Source organism: Triticum aestivum, chromosome 6D, assembly GCF_018294505.1.
Source record: "Triticum aestivum cultivar Chinese Spring chromosome 6D, IWGSC CS RefSeq v2.1, whole genome shotgun sequence".
NCBI lineage: Eukaryota > Viridiplantae > Streptophyta > Magnoliopsida > Poales > Poaceae > Triticum > Triticum aestivum.
Window position 1 is genome coordinate 268,183,337 of NC_057811.1, and position 18,383 is coordinate 268,201,719.

The following is an 18,383-nucleotide window of genomic DNA, read 5'->3' on the forward strand; positions in this document are numbered from 1 at the left end:
ATCGGCAGTTTCGCCGCCGCAAGCCTCTATAGCCACCAAAAACCAATCGGGACCCTGTTCCGGCACCCTGCGGGAGGGGGAAATCGTCACCGATGCTCATCTTCATCATCTCGGTGCTCTCCATGACGAGGAGGGAGTAGTTCACCCTCGAGGCTGAGGGTATGTACCATTATCTATTTGTTTGATCTCTCTCTCTCTCTCTCTCGTGTTCTTGATTTGGCACGATCTTGATGTACCGCGAGCTTTGCTATTATAGTTGGATCTTATGATGTTTCTTCCCCTCTACCTTCTTGTAATGGATTGAGTTTTCCCTTTGAAGTTATCTTATCGGATTGAGTCTTTAAGGATTTGAGAACACTTGATGTATGTCTTACATGTTCTTATCTGTGGTGACAATGGGATATTCACGTGATCAACTTGATGTATGTTTTGGTGATCAACTTTCGGTTTCTATGACCTTGTGAACTTATGCATAGGGGGTTGGCACACGTTTTCGTCTTGAATCTCCGGTAGAAACTTTGGCGTACTCTTTGAAGTTCTTTGTGTTCGTTTGAATAGATGAATCTGAGATTGTGTGATGCGTATCATATAATCAAAACCGCGAACACTTGTGGTGACATTGGAGTATGGTGACATTGGAGTATCAATGTGACATTAGGGTTTTGGTTGATGTGTGTCTTAAGGTGTTATTTTAGTACAAACTCTAGGGCTATTTGTGACACTTATAGGAATAGCCCAATAGATCGATCAGAAAGAATAACTTTGAGGTGGTTTCGTACCCTACAATAATCTCTTCGTTTGTTTTCCGCTATTAGTGACTTTGGAGTGACTCTTTGTTGCACGTTGAGGGATTGTTATATGATCCAATTATGTTATCATTGTTGAAAGAACTTGCACTAGTGAAAGTATTAACCCTAGGCCTTGTTTCTAAGAATTGCAATACCGTTTTTGCTCACTTTCGTTACTAGTTACCTTGCTGTTTTTATATCTTCAGATTACAAAAACCTATATCTACCATCCCTATTGCATTTGTATTACCATCTCTTCGCCAAACTAGTGCACCTATATAATTTACCATTGTATTGGATGTGTTGGGGACACAAGAGTCTCTTTGGTTGCATGGTTGTTTGAGAGAGACCATCTTCATCCTACGCCTCCCACGGATTGATAAACCTTAGGTCATCCACTTGAGGGAAATTTGCTACTGTCCTACAAAACTATGCGCTTGGAGGCCCAACAAGGGTCTACAAGAAGAAGGTTGCATAGTAGACATCAAGCCTCCAGATAGGTTTATACAGCCGCACACTCGTGCTTCCACTATCTCGTACATGTCTCTCTCTCATTCCTTGTATCTATGTAGAATTTTCGTCCCTTCTTGAGACACGCCCTATCGATCATGCACACACACACTATCGCCTCATTTTATGGTGATACCTCTCGCACACACACTCTTTGTGTCTTTGTCAGACACGCACTCCGTCCTCCTCCTCCCCCCCTCTCTCTCACACACACACCACACACACGCGCACACACACGTGGGCTTTTTGCAACAACTAGCAAGATGCCCATGCGTTGCATGGAACATCAAGATGCATTTGTATGAGTAGTATATCTTGTGGGAGAAAAGGATGAACAAGGGAAGGCCTTATTTGCAAATGTGGAGAGTGGTGTGGGTATCTTTTTGCAAAATTGCCATAGTTTCCTTCCTATCTGCAAGATATAAATCGGACGGCCTATATTGCAGGATGGCAGGCACACCATCATCACGAACTCTGTTTTTGATAAGAGTAGAGATTAGAGATATACCACTTCTCGAATCTTGAAACCAACAACATTCCTCCGTTATCTCATCAAAATCGCCAAAGGAATATATTTTGAGTGAAACATAACATATTTTTAGTGATATACGTATTTCAAAACTAGACTCTTTTTTCTATCAAATCGGTGAATATTTATTAATCTACTTTGATCATTTGGCAACGCATTGGCACATTGATAGTTATTAATACTGTATAATTTTTTGGACACCAGACAAATGGTGGAGTACATATACGAAGAGGAGAGGCGCACGCACGTAGTCGGTCTCTCGCTGTCTCGCACACATGAGAGTTACGTAAAGGCACCGTAAACAAATAAACCCTAAAACCCTAGGTGCATGACTGCTGCCTGCGCGGGTACCGGGTACGTGGTGGAGCGCACCTTTGTAGGAATAGTTAGCTCGCGTGATAATTTGATCCGTAGGAGTTGATGGTCAGGACCATAGGTGAACGACCTGGAGGCGGTGGCTCGCCAGTCGCCACTGATCGAGTAGCCATGTTTAAAATATCATTTTTTAGCGGGGTAAGAGTTCCCATTTTCAATGGCACGTTATAAGTACTAAGTAGTTTTTAGAATGATTGGTATGGAGTGAAAATGGAATTCATAACTACTACCTCCGTCCTGGTTTACTAGTCCCCATCGTATTTTGGGTCAAAGTTTGTCCATGAATTTTACTTGTAAAATGTGAATGGAAAACGAGATTTTGTTATACCCAAACAAAAAAGGACTGGAGGGAGTGATTGCTCTGACACGGACACAACCTCTCATAGCGCAGGCATTGAACTGACACGCCGGCCAAGAGGGCCCTACTCGCTGCAGGCCAGGCTGAACATGCCTCCTCGCCACATGCAACCGGCTTCGGACTGCCCCGCCTGCTTCCATTGAATCCGCGCGTGTGCCGGCAACACGTCCTTCCGCGAGCCGGCCGGCATTTTAGAACACAACATTGGCTGGCTCCTCTCATCCGCTCGCTATTTAAACGAGGCCAGACGCCTGGCAAGAACCGCACCACACCGTTGCTCCCCATATCCTCCTTGCACCATTTTCTCCACACTCTCCATAGCATCTGGTGAGCAGGAAGACGAGTTCTCCGACATAAAAGCCGGCTGGGTGCCCCGGCAAGCCCGGAAACTCGCTGCCCCACCTCCCTCCCCGCCAGTACCATGGGCGAGGCTGCAGGCGGGCAAGCGGAGGAGCAAGCCGCCGCTCCAAGCTGGCCCCTGGTGCATCAACTCGATGCTCCAAGCCTGCTCATAGAGGAGTGGCCAGTTGTTGCACGCCGGCACATGGGGGACCACGGCGTCCAGTGCACCGTGGTTGGCCGCGCCATTCGACGCAAACATTGGCAGAACCGTGGCATGCTGGCGGAGGTGGCCAACACGTTTGCGGCCACCGCCGACACCGATGAATAGTAGACCACGGGAGCCGCCGCCTTTCCGAACCCACGAATGCTACGACCACCGCATTGTCGGCATAGACACCCGGTGTGTTGCCCGGTTTGGCTCAAAATGTCATGGACCCCAGCCACGACCGGCATTAGAAATTATACCTACTTCCAGAAGTTATTCACGTTTAGTAAAAAATGACCAAAATATAATTAATTACGCATGGTCTTCACTTGTTGTGCTCGCACTGGTAGTAGGAACTAGAGGTTTTTTATTTATAACTCTCCTCACATTTTTTGGCTTTGAAGTGAATCATGGTTGTCGACATTATCTATGAATGTGCAGATATCTGTGAACATGAGTTTGATGTGGAAGTTGAACTTGGAATGTTGGGCTTGCGTGTGAACTATACCATGTCCAATGCTTCGTCTGTTATTGTTTGGAAAGTAATTGATGTTATTACATGACCCGAATTTTTTTTATTTTGTGCCACATCAGTAGATGCACAGACATCACAACACGTATGCTGACTCGATAAACATTTGAACCTAGCTATTATGAAGGAAAATTTGTATTGACAACAGTTTTAGATAGCAGGAGACGCCTAGCCTGCTCTGCTTCTGCTAGCTTCTTTCTAGCTTCTTTCTGGCTTCTTCCATCTCTTCTTTGGCTTGGGTGAAGAGAGCATCTGATTGCTCTTTTTGCTTCTTGAGGAACTCAGCTACATTCTCAAGGGCTGCTGCATGCTTTCTTTTAGCCTTTACTAGAGCCACGAGGACATGAATAGTTGACGACTCCACCTGGCTTTTGTGTAATCCAGCATCATCTGGGAATTTGTACCTTGTGTCTAATCCAGCATCATTAGGGAACAGGCACCTTGTGTGTAATCCAGCGTCATTTTGGAGACATGATCTTGAGGTTGACCATACTTCCCTCCTCACAGGAACTGCATCCTGACATGAAGTTACTTATTTTTTAGATCAATACTCAGAGCAACCCAGATCCATTTAGTAGAAGCCAGATTGTCGGTGGGAACGACACCTATGGGGTCATTGGGATCCCTTCTACGGTCGGCGGGCGCGAGGTTGTGCAAAGAGCAGGTCTGACAGGAAGCACACGGGTCGTTTACCCAGGTTCGGGCCGCGAAGATGCGTAATACCCTAGTCCTGCTTTGGTGGATGTATTGAGTGTTCTTGTGTTCTTGAGCTAGCTACGGGGTGCAACTTGCCCAAAAGAGCCGAATCCCTCTCCTGGTCACCTCGGGCCTCCTTTTATAGGCAAAAGGGGTTGCCACAATGGCACACAGGAGGTGGAAAGGTCTACAGTTGATAAGCCTATCCTCTGGAACCGTAGGACAAACGCATTTAATGCGCTGCCGACGTGTCCCCCTTGCTTTATCGGGGACGGCAAGGAAGCACGTCCCAGCTGTCGCCGCCTCGCCTGGCCTTGACACGCGTCCGAGCTGACGAGGCGTCGCGGCGCCATGTTGGCTGGCTGCTGGGCTGGCGCGGTGGTGGAGCCTTCACGAAGGGTTGCATGCCACCACGCAGGTGCTTGCTGAGTCGGTGTAGAGGCCGCCCGTCGCCACGCAGGTGCCTGCCCAGCTGGTTGAGCTAGCAGCTGCTTGGGGACGGCGGTGGAGTCTTGGCTGGCGCGGGCCTGGTAGTGGCCCCACTGATGCCTTCGGCAAGGGTCTTGCCGGGGGCCCGACAAGGGTCTTGCCGTGGCGTTGCAGTCGTCCCCGGCAAGGCGCTTGCCGGGGGTCTTGTGGATTTCCTCGGCTAGGATCCCGCCGAGGGTCGCCGTCTTCTGGTCCTCATCTGATCTCACATGTTTATGATCTTGACGAAGATCTGCATGCCACCATAGAGGCGCCTCCCGATCCTTGGTTCCAATGTAGTTGGTGGTGTTGGGACCCATGGGCTCAAGGGTGGCTTTCTCCGCTCGCATCTGGCAGGCAGCCCCGGCAAGGCTCTTGCCGGGGCTGCGGAGGCTGCCTCGGCAAGGATCTTGCTGGGGGAGTCTACCTCGCCCTCTTGCCCTCCTGTGTTTCTGGTCTTGGCGTTGCCTTGGTTCTCTTGTGCTTTGGCTTCTCTCCGGCTTCCCTCCTCTGCCCTGCTAAGTGTGGCCGCGGCGCGTGGCTCTGACTGCCCGTGCACAAGTAAAGGGGTCAAAAGGAGAGCCCCTACTTTTGTACACCGACAGGAGCCCCCGGGTCTGGGCCACACATAAGCGCGACGCGTTGTTGGGCCAGGCCCAGAATGGTGCGCGGGCAGGCGGGGCGGATTTTTGCCGTAGTAACTGTTTCGTCCGCTGTGCTTCCCCACGACCCACGTTGAACGCGCGACATGGAGGGTCGTGTGTGACGTGGGGGTCATGCGTGGGGCGGTTCCCGCACGCATGCGTCACATCACAGTAAAGAGGCGGCTCGCGCCTTCCCCATAAGAAAAAGAGGGAGGCGCAGAGGCGCGGCTCATTTACTGAGTGGACTCGGGTCGCGGTCTTCAAGGCGCCCGAGCCCCACGATCACGGGGTGGGGAACGATCACCTCACCCATCCCATTGATCCTGCTCGCTCGCCACGCGTTCCCCATGCAGGTGGCAGGCGGTGGAGGCGGGAAACCGGGCCGTCGCTGATTGGGGCAGCGGGTCGGTCCTGATTCCCTGCGCCTCCGATGGCTGGATTGGTCGAGTGGGGCGGCCGAGCCTCGACCCCGCCCCTTTATAAGGAGGGGGAGGGGGATGTCATCCCACGTTCTCCCAGCATCCATCTTCTTCCACTTCCGCTCCTTCCTTCCCCCCGTCATGGCGAGAGGGTGTGCAAGCCCTTCAACGGTGGGGGCGAGGGTCGCCGCTCGACAGCGCGTTCCTCACTCCCACGAGCTCGCGGCGGCGGAGCCGGCCATGAGAGGAAGGGGGAGGGGGCGAGGCCGAGGTCGCCGCGGCGGTCTGGGGAGAGGGGGACGAGGCGGCGCGATGGCCGTGCCTCCGCCAGCAATGCCACCCGTGATGGAGGGCCACGTCGGGGACCTGCCTCGGGAGTTCTTCATCAGGCTGCGCCGGCCACCGCGTCGTCGTCTCCGTCTCCCTACCCCATTTGCTCGGGAAATGGAGCTCGATCCGCCCCAGACCCTCAGATTGCACATGAGGGGCTGCGGGAACGCGGCACGCGGGTCGACGTCGACTTCCCCGCTCCTCACAATATGTACCTCCATTGCGGATGGAAGACATTTGCTCGCATCCATAGCCTGACGGCGGGGCTCGTCCTCTACTTCAAGTTAATGGAGGGCGGCCTGCTCTCCGTCAAGGTCTTCGGAGATCTTGGAACTCGCCTAAAGTGCTGCGTGGAGAGCTCCTCCGACGATGAAGATTCCTCCTCAAGCGGGAGTGACGAGGAGGACAGCGACAGCGGCGACGAGGGAGTCGAGCGGCGGGACGCCGACTCCGACTCCGACTGACCGCGTCGCCCTTCCCTCGGCCACGCGCCCTGCCGAGGGCCTTCCTCGTCAAGCTCTCCATCGGGGCGCTCCCCGTCGTCTCCTTGGGCGGCTGGCGTAGGATGGCTGGAGAAGGCGAAGAAGGCGGGTGGTGGCCGTCAAGTCGGAGTACGCGGGCACCGACGCCTCCGTCGCGTATTGCCGGCCCGCTGCCTCGTCTTCCAGCTGCTTTCCGGGCACCAAGATGTTCTCTTGGTGCCTTCTGCTCCTTGTACCTTGCCTAGGCGCTCTTTTTGCCCTCCTGTTGTCTTGTTCCACCTTCTGAGGAGAGGGACAAGAAAGGGATTACGGGCACCTTATCTCTTTTTAGTTTGTAAGCCTGCGGGCACTTGTTAATTTTAAGACTTGTAATCCCCTTGCTCATGTTTTTAATTCCGTATGAACTATACCTGTATGGGATGTTTTTAATGAAAAAGGGTGTCTGCCGGGTTCTTTGTGCGTGAGTGAGGCCCATGCCAAGGAACGAATCCTTGTTATTTTTAGGATAAACATTGTCGCCCGGCAACAGGCCTTGCCGTGCCCTGACTTCAGTCGACCATTCTCACGCTTTTAGCGGAGGCAGGGGCGAAGTAGAGTTAGGCCCCTCGTTTATTTCCTTGCCACTGCGTCTACGACCCGGTTCTGTCCCAGGGACTTGGGTACAAGAAGAAGGGGGAGCACGGTAGCCTCGGAGTAAAACGAGGTTTCATTTGTCCCAATTTCATACGGAAATGCGCAACAGGGGATGAAGGACATATCTGAATCCACAGCCCCCGGCAACCTTGGCTTGCCGTGGTTAGATCCTTGTGTCTTCAGCCCCCGGCAGTCCTGGCTTGCCGGGGCCGGAGCGCCGGTTCGTCCTCTTTCTCCCAAGCGGCTCAGCAGAAGTGTCCACGTGCCCTGCGAACCAAAGAGGACAGAAAGACGCATATTCGACCTCTAGGCTAGGGGTTAGCCGCCGCTAAGCACTATCAACCCTAACCGAGGGAGAGACTTAACCTTGCACGCATGCTAAAACTTAGGGCGCCAGCGCTTCGTTTATTTATGCTCAGGGTCTGCGCCTGGCTTTGTACAGAGGGTTACATGCCTTGCCGGCAAAGCTTGTACAAAAGGTGGCTTGCCGGGAGGCCCGGCAACCGCGCCTTATGGGTAAAACTTGCGAAGATGTTCGATGTTCCAGGAGTTTCTCACTGGGACAGCATCTTCGGTCTCCAGGTGGACTACGCCGGGCCTGGTGACTCGTATTACCCGATAAGGGCCTTCCCACTTTGGTGTCAACTTGTTGGAATTCGTGGCCGACTGAACGTGCCGAAGAACAAGGTCGCCTTCCTCAAAGCTTTGGGCATGAACCTTGCGGCTATGTAGCGGCACAAGGCTTGATGGTAGCGTGCCACTCTCACAGACGCCCGAAGACGATCTTCCTCAAGGAGCGTTGCGTCATCTTGCCGCAATTGCTCTTGCTCAAGCTCGTCATAAGCGAGCACTCGAGGTGACCCGTATGTGAGTTCCGCGGGGAGAACTGCTTCTGCCCCGTATAGCAGGGCAAAGGGTGTCTGGCCGGTGGCTCGATTTGGCGTCGTTCTGATCGACCAAAGAACCGCTGGCAACTTATCAATCCAGCGCCTTCCACTCTTGTGCAACCTGTCAAAAGTCTTTGTCCTCAGGCCTCACAACACTTCAGCATTTGCCCTCTCCGCCTGGCCGTTGCTCCGTGGATGTGCCACGGAAGCGAAACAGACCTTGCTGCCGAGGTCTTGGATGTATTGCATGAAGGTGTGGCTTGTGAACTGCGTGCCGTTGTCGGTGATGACTCTGTTTGGCACACCAAAACGGCAGACTAGCCCTTTGAAGAACTTGACGGCTGACTGTGCAGTAACCTTCCTCACTGCCTCCACCTCCGGCCACTTTGTGAACTTGTCGATTGCAACGTACAAGTACTCAAAGCCCCCGACAGCGAGAGGGAAAGGGCCCAGTATGTCGAGCCCCCAGACCGAAAACGGCCAGGAGAGAGGGATTGTTTGAAGGGCTTGAGCTGGTTGATGAAGCTTCTTCGAATGGAACTGGCACGCTTCACACCTGGTTACTAGTGCCGTCGCATCCTGGAGGGCGGTGGGCCAGAAGAAGCCTTGCCGGAATGCCTTGCCGGCAAGGGCCCTCGACCCTATGTGGGAGCCACATATGCCTCCATGTATCTCTGCCAACAGCTCCAGTCCTTCCTCCCGGGGGATGCACTTCAATTTCACACCGTTCGGTCTTTTTCTGTACAGGACGTCGTCGACGAACTGGTACAAGGCAGACCGACGGGCTACTTTTTCCGCTTCTTCCTGCTCCTCAGGAAGTTCCCCTGTCTGGAGGAAATGGACGGTATGCTGTGCCCATGCCGGAGCCTGGGGCTCGACGGCAAGGACCAAAGGCATCTCTTCTGCCATGGGGGCGGCCGTCTCTACGGCCAGGGCTTGGCGCCCTGCCGGAGCCAGCTGCCCCTCGGCAGGCTCAGTACCCACGGCATTACCCCTGCCGGTGGCCCCAGGGGGCTCGGCGGGAAAGTACTTGCCGGGGCCTGATTTCCTCCGCTTGTTCTGCCCCGTTGATGGTTCGACGGATGGTTGAGTTAGCCGAAGCACAAAAGTACCTGGTTCCACAGGCAGTTTGAAGGCAGCGCGCTTTGACAGGTAATCGGCGATGTCGTTCTCCGCTCGGGGAACGTGCTCTGCTTGTATACCGTCAAAGCGCTCTTCCAGCTTCCTCACCTCATCTACATAGGCCTCCATCAACGGGCTCTGATAATCCTTGTTGACTTGTCTGACGACAAGCTGTGAATCACCCCTGACGATGAGCTTCTTAACCCCGAGGTCTGCCGCGATCCTGAGACCGACAAGCAACCCCTCGTATTCAGCAGTGTTGTTTGTGGACATCTCCCTAGGAAAGTGCATCTGGATTATGTACCTGAGGTACTCCCCGATGGGTGCAACAAGCAGCACACCAGCACAGGCGCCTTGCAGCGAGAAAGCCCCATCAAAGTACATGATCCAGTTGCGAGTTGCTTCCTTGTCGGGGAGAGCGCTCTCCTGGATTTCTTCGTCGGGTGTTGAGGTCCACTCCGCAATGAACTCCGCCAGGACTCTGCTCTGGATCGTCGAAGTACTTTCAAACTTCAAACCAAAGCTCTACAGCTCCAAGGCCCACTCCACAATCCTCCCGGTTGCGTCTGGATTATGCAATATCCGTTGCAACGGGAGGCGGGTGACGACAGTGACCTCGTGTGCTTGGAAGTAATGATGCAGCTTCCTCGAGGCCATAAGGAGGCCGAAGAGCAATTTCTGCACACCGGAGTATCTTGACCTAGCCCCCTGCAAGAGGGAGCTGACAAAATAAACCGGGTGCTGCATCATCCTCTTCCTCTGCATCACTTCTCTTGGTTGCGCAGGCTCTGTCCTGCCGACGTCAAACCCTACCGGGGGCCCTGCCTCGCCGGCACCAGGCCCTGCCCGGGGGATCTCTGGCTCACCATCTTCCGGCCCTGCCGTTGCCACTTCCTCTTCATCGACCTCCCTCTGTGCCACTAGCGCGGTGCTGACCACTTGATTCGTTGCCGCTAGATACAACAGCAATGGCTCTTGTGGTTTAGGTGCAACTAGTATTGGTGTAGAGGAGAGGTACTTCAAATCCTGTAGCGCTGCTTCAGCCTCTGGGGTCCATTCCATTGGTCCCGCCTTTTTTAAGATTTTAAAAAAGGGGAGGGCGCGCTCGGTAGACTTGGAGATGAATCTGCTCATGGCGGCAACGCAGCCAGTGAGCTGACGCACATCCTTGATCCGCTTGGGCGCCTCAATTTGCTCGATAGCCGTGATCTTGTCCGGGTTTGCCTCAGTCCCACGCTGTGACACAAAGAACCCGAGAATCTTGCCAGACGGAACGCCGAAGACACACTTCTCAGGGTTCAACTTGAGGTTGATCTTGCGCAGGTTTGCAAACGTCTCTTCTAAGTCTTGTACAAGAGTTGCCCTGTCCTTGGTTTTGACCACTATGTCATCCATATAAGCTTCCATATTTCTATGTAGCTGGGGTTCAAAACCAATTTGGACCGCTCTTGCAATCGTTGAGCCAGCACATTTCAACCTGAAAGGCATCCGTAAAAAGCAATACGTACCACATGGGGTGATGAATGTTGTCTTCTCTTCGTCTTCTCTTGTCATGAAGATCTGATGGTATCCAGAGTAGGCGTCAAGGAATGACAACAAATCACACCCGGCCGTGGAGTCAACAATCTGGTCGATGCGCGGCAACGGGAAAGGGTCCTTGGGACAAGCCTTATTGATATCTGTGTAATCAATACACAACCTCCACTTCCTGTTTGCCTTGCGTACCACCAACAGATTGGCCAACCACGTCGGGTGGAGCACTCCTCTCACCAAACCTGCTGCTTCTAACTTCCTGATCTCCTCTGTGATGAACTCTTGCCTTTCCAGAGCCTGCTTCCTGACCTTCTGCTTGACGGGCCGCGCATGAGGACAGACAGCAAGGTGGTGCTCAATCACTTCCCTGGGAACGCCGGGGATGTCGGATACTTGCCATGCAAACACATCGATATTCGCCCGCAGAAAGTGACGAGCGCGCTTTCCTATTTGCTGTCAAGGGTGGAGCTTATGGTGAAAGCCCCTCCCATGCCATCCTCATTGACGGACACCTTCTTGGTCTGTGGCGGTGCAGCTCTGGATATCTTGCTCTTGCCGGTGGAGCTCTCTGGCACGTCCTCGACAGTAGCGCAACACTCCGAAGAGGTGCGCTTGCCGGAGTGGGTGTGAGAGGTCTTGCCGGTCTTCTTCTTCCCTCCCGGTGCTTCAGCGGCAGGAGCAAGTTCCTTGGCGGCAGCCGCTGCAACTACTTCCCGGTAGAGTAGGTCGGCGCAGATCAACGCATCTTTCTTGTCGCAGGGGATGATGATGATGGTCATCGACCCAGGCATCTTCAGCGTGTTGTAGGCGTAACGCGACGCCGCTATGAACTTGGCTAGTGCCGGGTGGCCGAGGATCCCGTTGTAGGGCAAAGGGATCTCGGCTACATCGAAGACAATCCTCTCCGTCCTTTAGTTCAGCTCGCCTCCAAACGTCACAGGAAACGTGACCTTCCCCTTCGGCTGGCTCCTTCCCGGGTTGACACCTTGAAACGTGCCCGTCTCCTCGAGGTCTCCGTCGGGAATTTGCAGCCTCTTGGTCACAACGGGCGAGATTAAGTTCAGACCGGCCCCGCCGTCAACCAGCATCTTGTTCACCTTGAGGTTGTGTATTGTTGGTGAGACCAACAACGGCAAACACCCGACCGTAGTGGTGCGATCAGGGTGGTCCTCGGCGCCAAAGATGATGGGTGTGCTGGACCACTTCAGCGGCTTCTGATCGTCGAACAATGGCTCCGCTGCTGTGATCTCACACGCCCACTGCTTGAGCTGGCGGTGAGAAGTGTGCAGCGTGGCGCCACCATCGATGCACATGGCCTCCGTAGCCTTCTGAAACTCTTGCTCGCCGGACTCGTCGTCCTTGTCATGATCATCATCTTCCTGCTTCTTGTCACGGCCCCGAGCGGGCCTCTCTTGCTGGTTATCCTTGCCGCAGCGGCCTCCTTGGCCGCCACGCTTCTTGCCGGATCCTTCCGCACCATCCTGACCCTTCTCCTTGTCCCGCCTCTCATACTCGGCCTTTTTCTTTTTGGCAAGCAGCTCGACCTATCGGCAGTTCTGGAGGTCATGCGCCTTGGTGCAGTGGATCTTGCAGTACTGCTTGTCGGAGCCTCCTAGCTTGTCGGCAGCTGCCAAGGCCCGGCAGGCGGCGCACCCGGCAATCTCCTTGCTGGGGTCGTCTGCCTTAGCCTTCTTTGCAGCGACGGTGTCGTCGGATCCCTCGACGGCAAGCACGGCCTTGCCCTTGCGTTTCCTGTTGTGATGCTGACCCTTCTTCGTCATGGCGGTGGTGTCTTCATCAGTAGAGTCGGTTTCCACGCCGGCGTCCTCGCCGGGGTACTTCCTTCCCTCTTCAGCCCGGGCGCACCTATCGGCCAGAACATAAAGTTCGGCCACATCCTTAACCTTGTTCATCGCCAGCTCTTCACACATCTTGCGATTGCGCATGTTCTGATGGAACGCTCTAATCACGGCGGCGGGATGAACATCGGGGATGTTGTACTGCACCCGGCTAAACCTCTGTCTGTACTTGCGCAGGGTTTCCCCTTCCTTCTAGGGAATGATATGCAAATCACTGGCCTAGCCATGAGCTTGGTGGCCTCCAGTGAAGGCACCAACGAACTCATGCCACGGATCCGACCAAGAAGAAATGGAATCCGCCGGCAAGTGCATCAACCAAGACATGAAATTGGGCCTCAGTGCCAATGGGAAGTAACTGGCAAGCACCTTGTCATCGCGAGCTCCAACAGCTTGGATCGCGATGGTGTAGATGCTGAGGAACTGTGACGGATGGGTCTTGCCATTGTACTTCTCGCCGACGTCGGGCTTGAACATACGGTGGGACGACCACTGGAACTGTCGCAGCTCACGGGTAAAGGCTGGGCAACCCACCTCGTAAGGTAGGCCGCCGGAGCCCCCCGGTGCTGGGTGGTCCATAGAGGGCCCAGCCCGCTTATCCCACTGGTGGCGTGTATCGCGCCGGCGCTCGATGGTGGTTCGAGCGTCTTCATGGGCTCGCTCCCGAAGAACTTGGCACTGATCGCGGTGGGTCCATGGGTCGGATGACGCTATGGAAATGTTATCACAAGCGTCGTCACGGCGGACCGGCACCGGCGGCAACTGGCGCGGGGGAGGAGAGTGCACTATGGCCGCAGCTCCCCCGGTCCTTCCACCACTGGCATGTGGTGGCTCGACGGAGCGCCGGCCCGAGGGCCCCGCCGGTTGCGGATCATCAGTGTTGGAGACGGCGATGAGGCTCCGGATGGTGGCCCTCCACTCGTTGAGCTTCTCTGCAGCAGGAGGGAAGTCGAGGAGCAGCTGCGCACGCCAAATCTTCTGCTAGCGTGGGTGGTGGTGAAAGCTGCGTGGACCGTGGCACGCTTTGACTTGTAACCACGTTAGAAGGAGCTCTATCACGGCCCAGCGGCTGCGTGCCATTTTCGCCAGCACTTCGGCGGGCATGCTGGCCTCCTTCCACCCGCAGATGATGCACATGGCTCTTCCCATGGCGGTGTCCAAGGTCACCGGTGTGGTGACGCTGCTCGTCGCGCATACCCTGGGAAGAGCGCACTGTGGGCGCCGGGGTGGGCGTCTTGGAGGTTGCCGCGCCGCCCGTGGGTGGCACGGCGACACCCCCGTAGGGCCCCGCGCCGCCTGCGGGGGGCCCAGCTCTGTCTCTGGATTTCGCGGCGTGCGGCTCATCGTCTCGCGCACGAACGACGTCGCTCGCCAGGCTCTGACTGCCAGAGCGATGTTGGTGCTCGCGGGCCGCACCTCGGGTCCTGTCCGCGACCGGCCCACTGCTCGCCTGCACCGATACGGGCCATCCGGCTCCCGACGAACCGACCGCCGTGGTCTTCTTCTTGGGATCCATGGCAATGAAGAACTGCTAGGCTAACTGCTAGACCAGATTCTCACAACTGCGCCCCCTACCTGGCACGCCAAAGATGTCAGTGGGAATGACACCTATGGGGTCACTGGGATCCCTTCTACAGTCGACGGGCGCGAGGTTGTGCAAAGAGCAGGTCTGACAGGAAGCACACGGGTCGTTTACCCAGGTTCGGGCCGCGAAGATGCGTAATAGCCTAGTCCTGCTTTGGTGGATGTATTGAGTGTTCTTGTGTTCTTGAGCTAGCTATGAGGCGCAACTTGCCCAAAAGAGCCGAATCCCTCTCCTGGTCGCCTCGGGCCTCCTTTTATAGGAAAAAGGGGTTGCCACAGTGGCACATAGGAGGTGGAAAGGTCTACAGTTGATAAGCTTATCCTCTGGAACCGTAGGACAAACACATTTAATGCGCTGCCGACGTGTCCCCCTTGCTTTATCGGGGACGGCAAGGAAGCACGTCCCAGCTGTCACCGCCTCGCCTGGCCTTGACACACGTCCGAGCTGACGAGGCGTCGCGGCGCCACGTTGGCTGGCTGCTGGGCTAGCGTGGTGGTGGAGCCTTCATGAAGGGTTGCATGCCACCACGCAGGTGCTTGCTGAGTTGGTGTAGAGGCCGCCCGTCGCCACGCAGGTGCCCGCCCGGCTGGTTGAGCTAGCAGCTGCTTGGGGACGGCAGTGGAGTCTTGGCTGGCGCGGGCCTGGTAGTGGCCCCGCTGATGCCTTCGGCAAGGGCCTTGCCGGGGGCCCGGCAAGGGTCTTTCCGTGGCGTTGCAGTCGTTCCCGGCAAGGCGCTTGCTGGGGGTCTTATGGATTTCCTTGGCTAGGATCCCGCCGAGGGTCGTCGTCTTCTGGTCCTCATCTCATCTCACATGTTTATGATCTTGTTGATGATCTGCATGCCACCACAGAGGCGCCTCCCGAGCCTTGTTTCCAATGTAGTTGGTAGTGTTGGGACCCATGGGCTCAAGTGTGGCTTGCTCCGCTGGCATCAGGCAGGCTGCCCCGGCAAGGCTCTTGCCGGGGCTGTGGAGGCTGCCTCGGCAAGGATCTTGCCGAGGGAGTCTACCTCGCCCACTTGCCCTCCTGTGTTTCTGGTCTTGGCGTTGCCTTGGTTTTCTTGTCCTTTGGCTTCTCTCTGGCTTCCCTCCTCTGCCCTGCTAAGTGTGGCCGCGGGCGCGGCTCTGACTGCCCGTTCACAAGTAAAGGGATCAAAAGAAGAGCCCCTACTTTTGTACACCGACACACATAAACAAGACTCGGAGAAGTGATTCCAAAGGAGAAATATAAAAACCGACTCCAAGGTGAGAACACCCACTTCCTACATCAAGCTAAAAACGAAAGCATTAGGACGATTAAGACACTTCTTATTACACATCCAAGAACACGAGGCTAAGAGAAACAAAAACTACAACATATACACATCGAAGAACACGAGGCTAAACGAAAGTAATTGAAAGGGTGTTACTTACGAAAGCTCGTTTTACAGGTTTGGTGCAGCTCATCTTTAACTTGCCACGTTCCTTTAAGATGTCCCCAATATCCCGTGTTTGGTCTTCATTGCTCCTCTGCATGTTCGCGCTCGTGGTTTTAAAATCTCAACATGGCAAGAAAAATATAGTAATACTCACGCATCTTGTGGGAAACATTAAAGCACTCATCTGCCATGTTAGAGCATCTCCAATAGAAGCGCAATGCACGGCGCATTAAAAAAGCGTTTACAGCGCCGAAATAGCCAGTTTTTGCCAGCCGCGGAGTGTTGGCTCCAGCGGCCGCTACAAAAAAATTGCGCGCGCGCGCCGCTCCAGCAAACGCACTATATTTTTCTCCTTTCTACTCTGACTCGATACACATTCGACTCCGAGTCGATACTGGCATAGATAGATACATAGATAGTTCTCAGCATAGATATATCATAGATAGATAGAAAAATAAATAGTTTAACTACTCCTCGTCGTCCGACTCCGCCTCGGTGATGTCCTCCTCCGACGTCTCAATGTAGGCGTCAAGATACCGATCGTCGTCGGAGTCCTCCAAGGGCGACGCTGCACCTAGCTTGATGTTGAATTGAGAGGCCGCCTTTCGCATACGCCAGTCCTCATGATAGGCGGCTGGCTCCGCCCTCCTCTTCTCCCTCTCCGCCCTCCTTTGCGCGTAGAACTCACGCTCGTTGATGATGTCCCGCGGGAAGCGTTGGCGCCACAACGCCATGGCTTCCTCGTCCATCTCGGCGATGCCGAGACGGTTCTCCCGCCTCCGGTTCTCGTGACGATCCTCGTCGCTGATAAGCCGCAGCGGAGGCGCGAGCTCCTGCGCCTGCTCCCGCGTCGACATGTTCGGGAAGTTCATCTACCTACGAGGCCGCCGGAGGCGCCACGCCGCCGCGTCGTACGCGCGGGCGGCCTTGTGGGCGGTGTCGAAAGTGCCGAGGCCGAGGTGCATCTCGCAGAAAAGGATCTCGGCGGAGAAGCCGCCGGAGGGGCACGCGCGGACGCCACGGTAGCCCCAAGTTTCCCGGCGACGCGGTGGCATGGTGGCGTGGCGGTGGCGAGGCACAGAGCAATGGGAGGGCGTTGGATTTAATAAAGCGTGCGGACGCCGCACGCCAAAACTAGCGCCCGCCCAGCCGCTTTTTTCCACGCGCGTGTGATCCTTTCCCGACGTCCCAGTTATCTCTACTCTCTTCTCTACTCTTATATATATATATTGTATATATATATTATATTTATTTTTATCACTACTTCTTATATCCTATATATCTCTTATATATTATATATATCTACTACTCTTATAAAAGACAAAGTTGGTGATGATGATGTGCCTGCCATCCTGCAATATAGGTCTTCTGATTTATATATGATGGATAGGAAGGAAACTGTGGCACTTTTGCAAAAAGATACCCACACCCCTCTCCACATTTGCAAATAAGGCCTTCCCTCGTTCATCCTTTTCTCCCACATGATAAACTACTCATACAAATGCATCTTGATGTTCTGTGCAACGCATGGGCATCTTGCTAGTTCTAAAAAACTTTCCATCATTTGCCACACTACTGGTTGCAGATGAAGAACCTACCCAAGCACAGCGCAATATAGGAGCGACTTACAATTACAAGGTGATATTCAGTTGGACAATGCAAGCTATAACCAATTACTTTTACGGGAACAATAGCAACCAGGAAATTTGAAGGGTAGGTATGAACAAAATTGGAACTGCACATGTACTACTAAGAGATTCAATACACACATTACCAATTGATACGTCTCCAACGTATCTATAATTTTTGATTGCTCCATGCTATTATATACTCTGTTTTGGATGTTTAATGGGCTTTATTATACACTTTATATTATTTTTGGGACTAACCTATTAACCCAAGGCCCAGTGCAAATTGCAATTTTTTTGCCAATTTCAGTGTTTCGCAGAAAAGGAATATCAAATGAAGTCCAAACGGAATGAAACCTTTGGGAGCATGATTTTTGGAACAAACGTGATCCAGAGGACTTGGAGTGGGCGTCAACAAACGAACGAGGAGGCCACGAGGCAGGGGGGGGGGGGCGCGCCCTCCACCCTCGTGGGCCCCTTGTGGCTCCACCGGCTTACTTCTTCCTCCTATATATACCTACGTACCCCGAAACCATCGAGGAGCACCACGAAAACCTAATTCCACCGCCGCAACCTTCTGTACCCGTGAGATCGCATCTTGGGGCCTTTTCCGGCGCTCCGCCGGAGGCGGCATCGATCATGGAGGGCTTCTACATCAACACCATAGCCTCTCCGATGATGTGTGAGTAGTTTACCACAGACCTCCGGGTTCATAATTATTAGCTAGATGGCTTCTTCTCTCTCTTTGGATCTCAATACAAAGTTCTCCTCGATCTTCTTGGAGATCTATTCCATGTAACTCTTTTTGCGGTGTGTTTGTCGAGATCCGATGAATTGTGGGTTTATGATCAAGATTATCTATGAACAATACTTGAATCTTCTCTGAATTCTTTTATGTATGATTGGTTATCTTTGCAAGTCTCTTCGAATTATCAGTTTGGTTTGGCATACTAGATTGATCTTTCTTGCAATGGGAGAAGTGCTTAGCTTTGGGTTCTATCATGCGGTGCTCGATGCCAGTGATAGTAGGGGAAATGACACGTA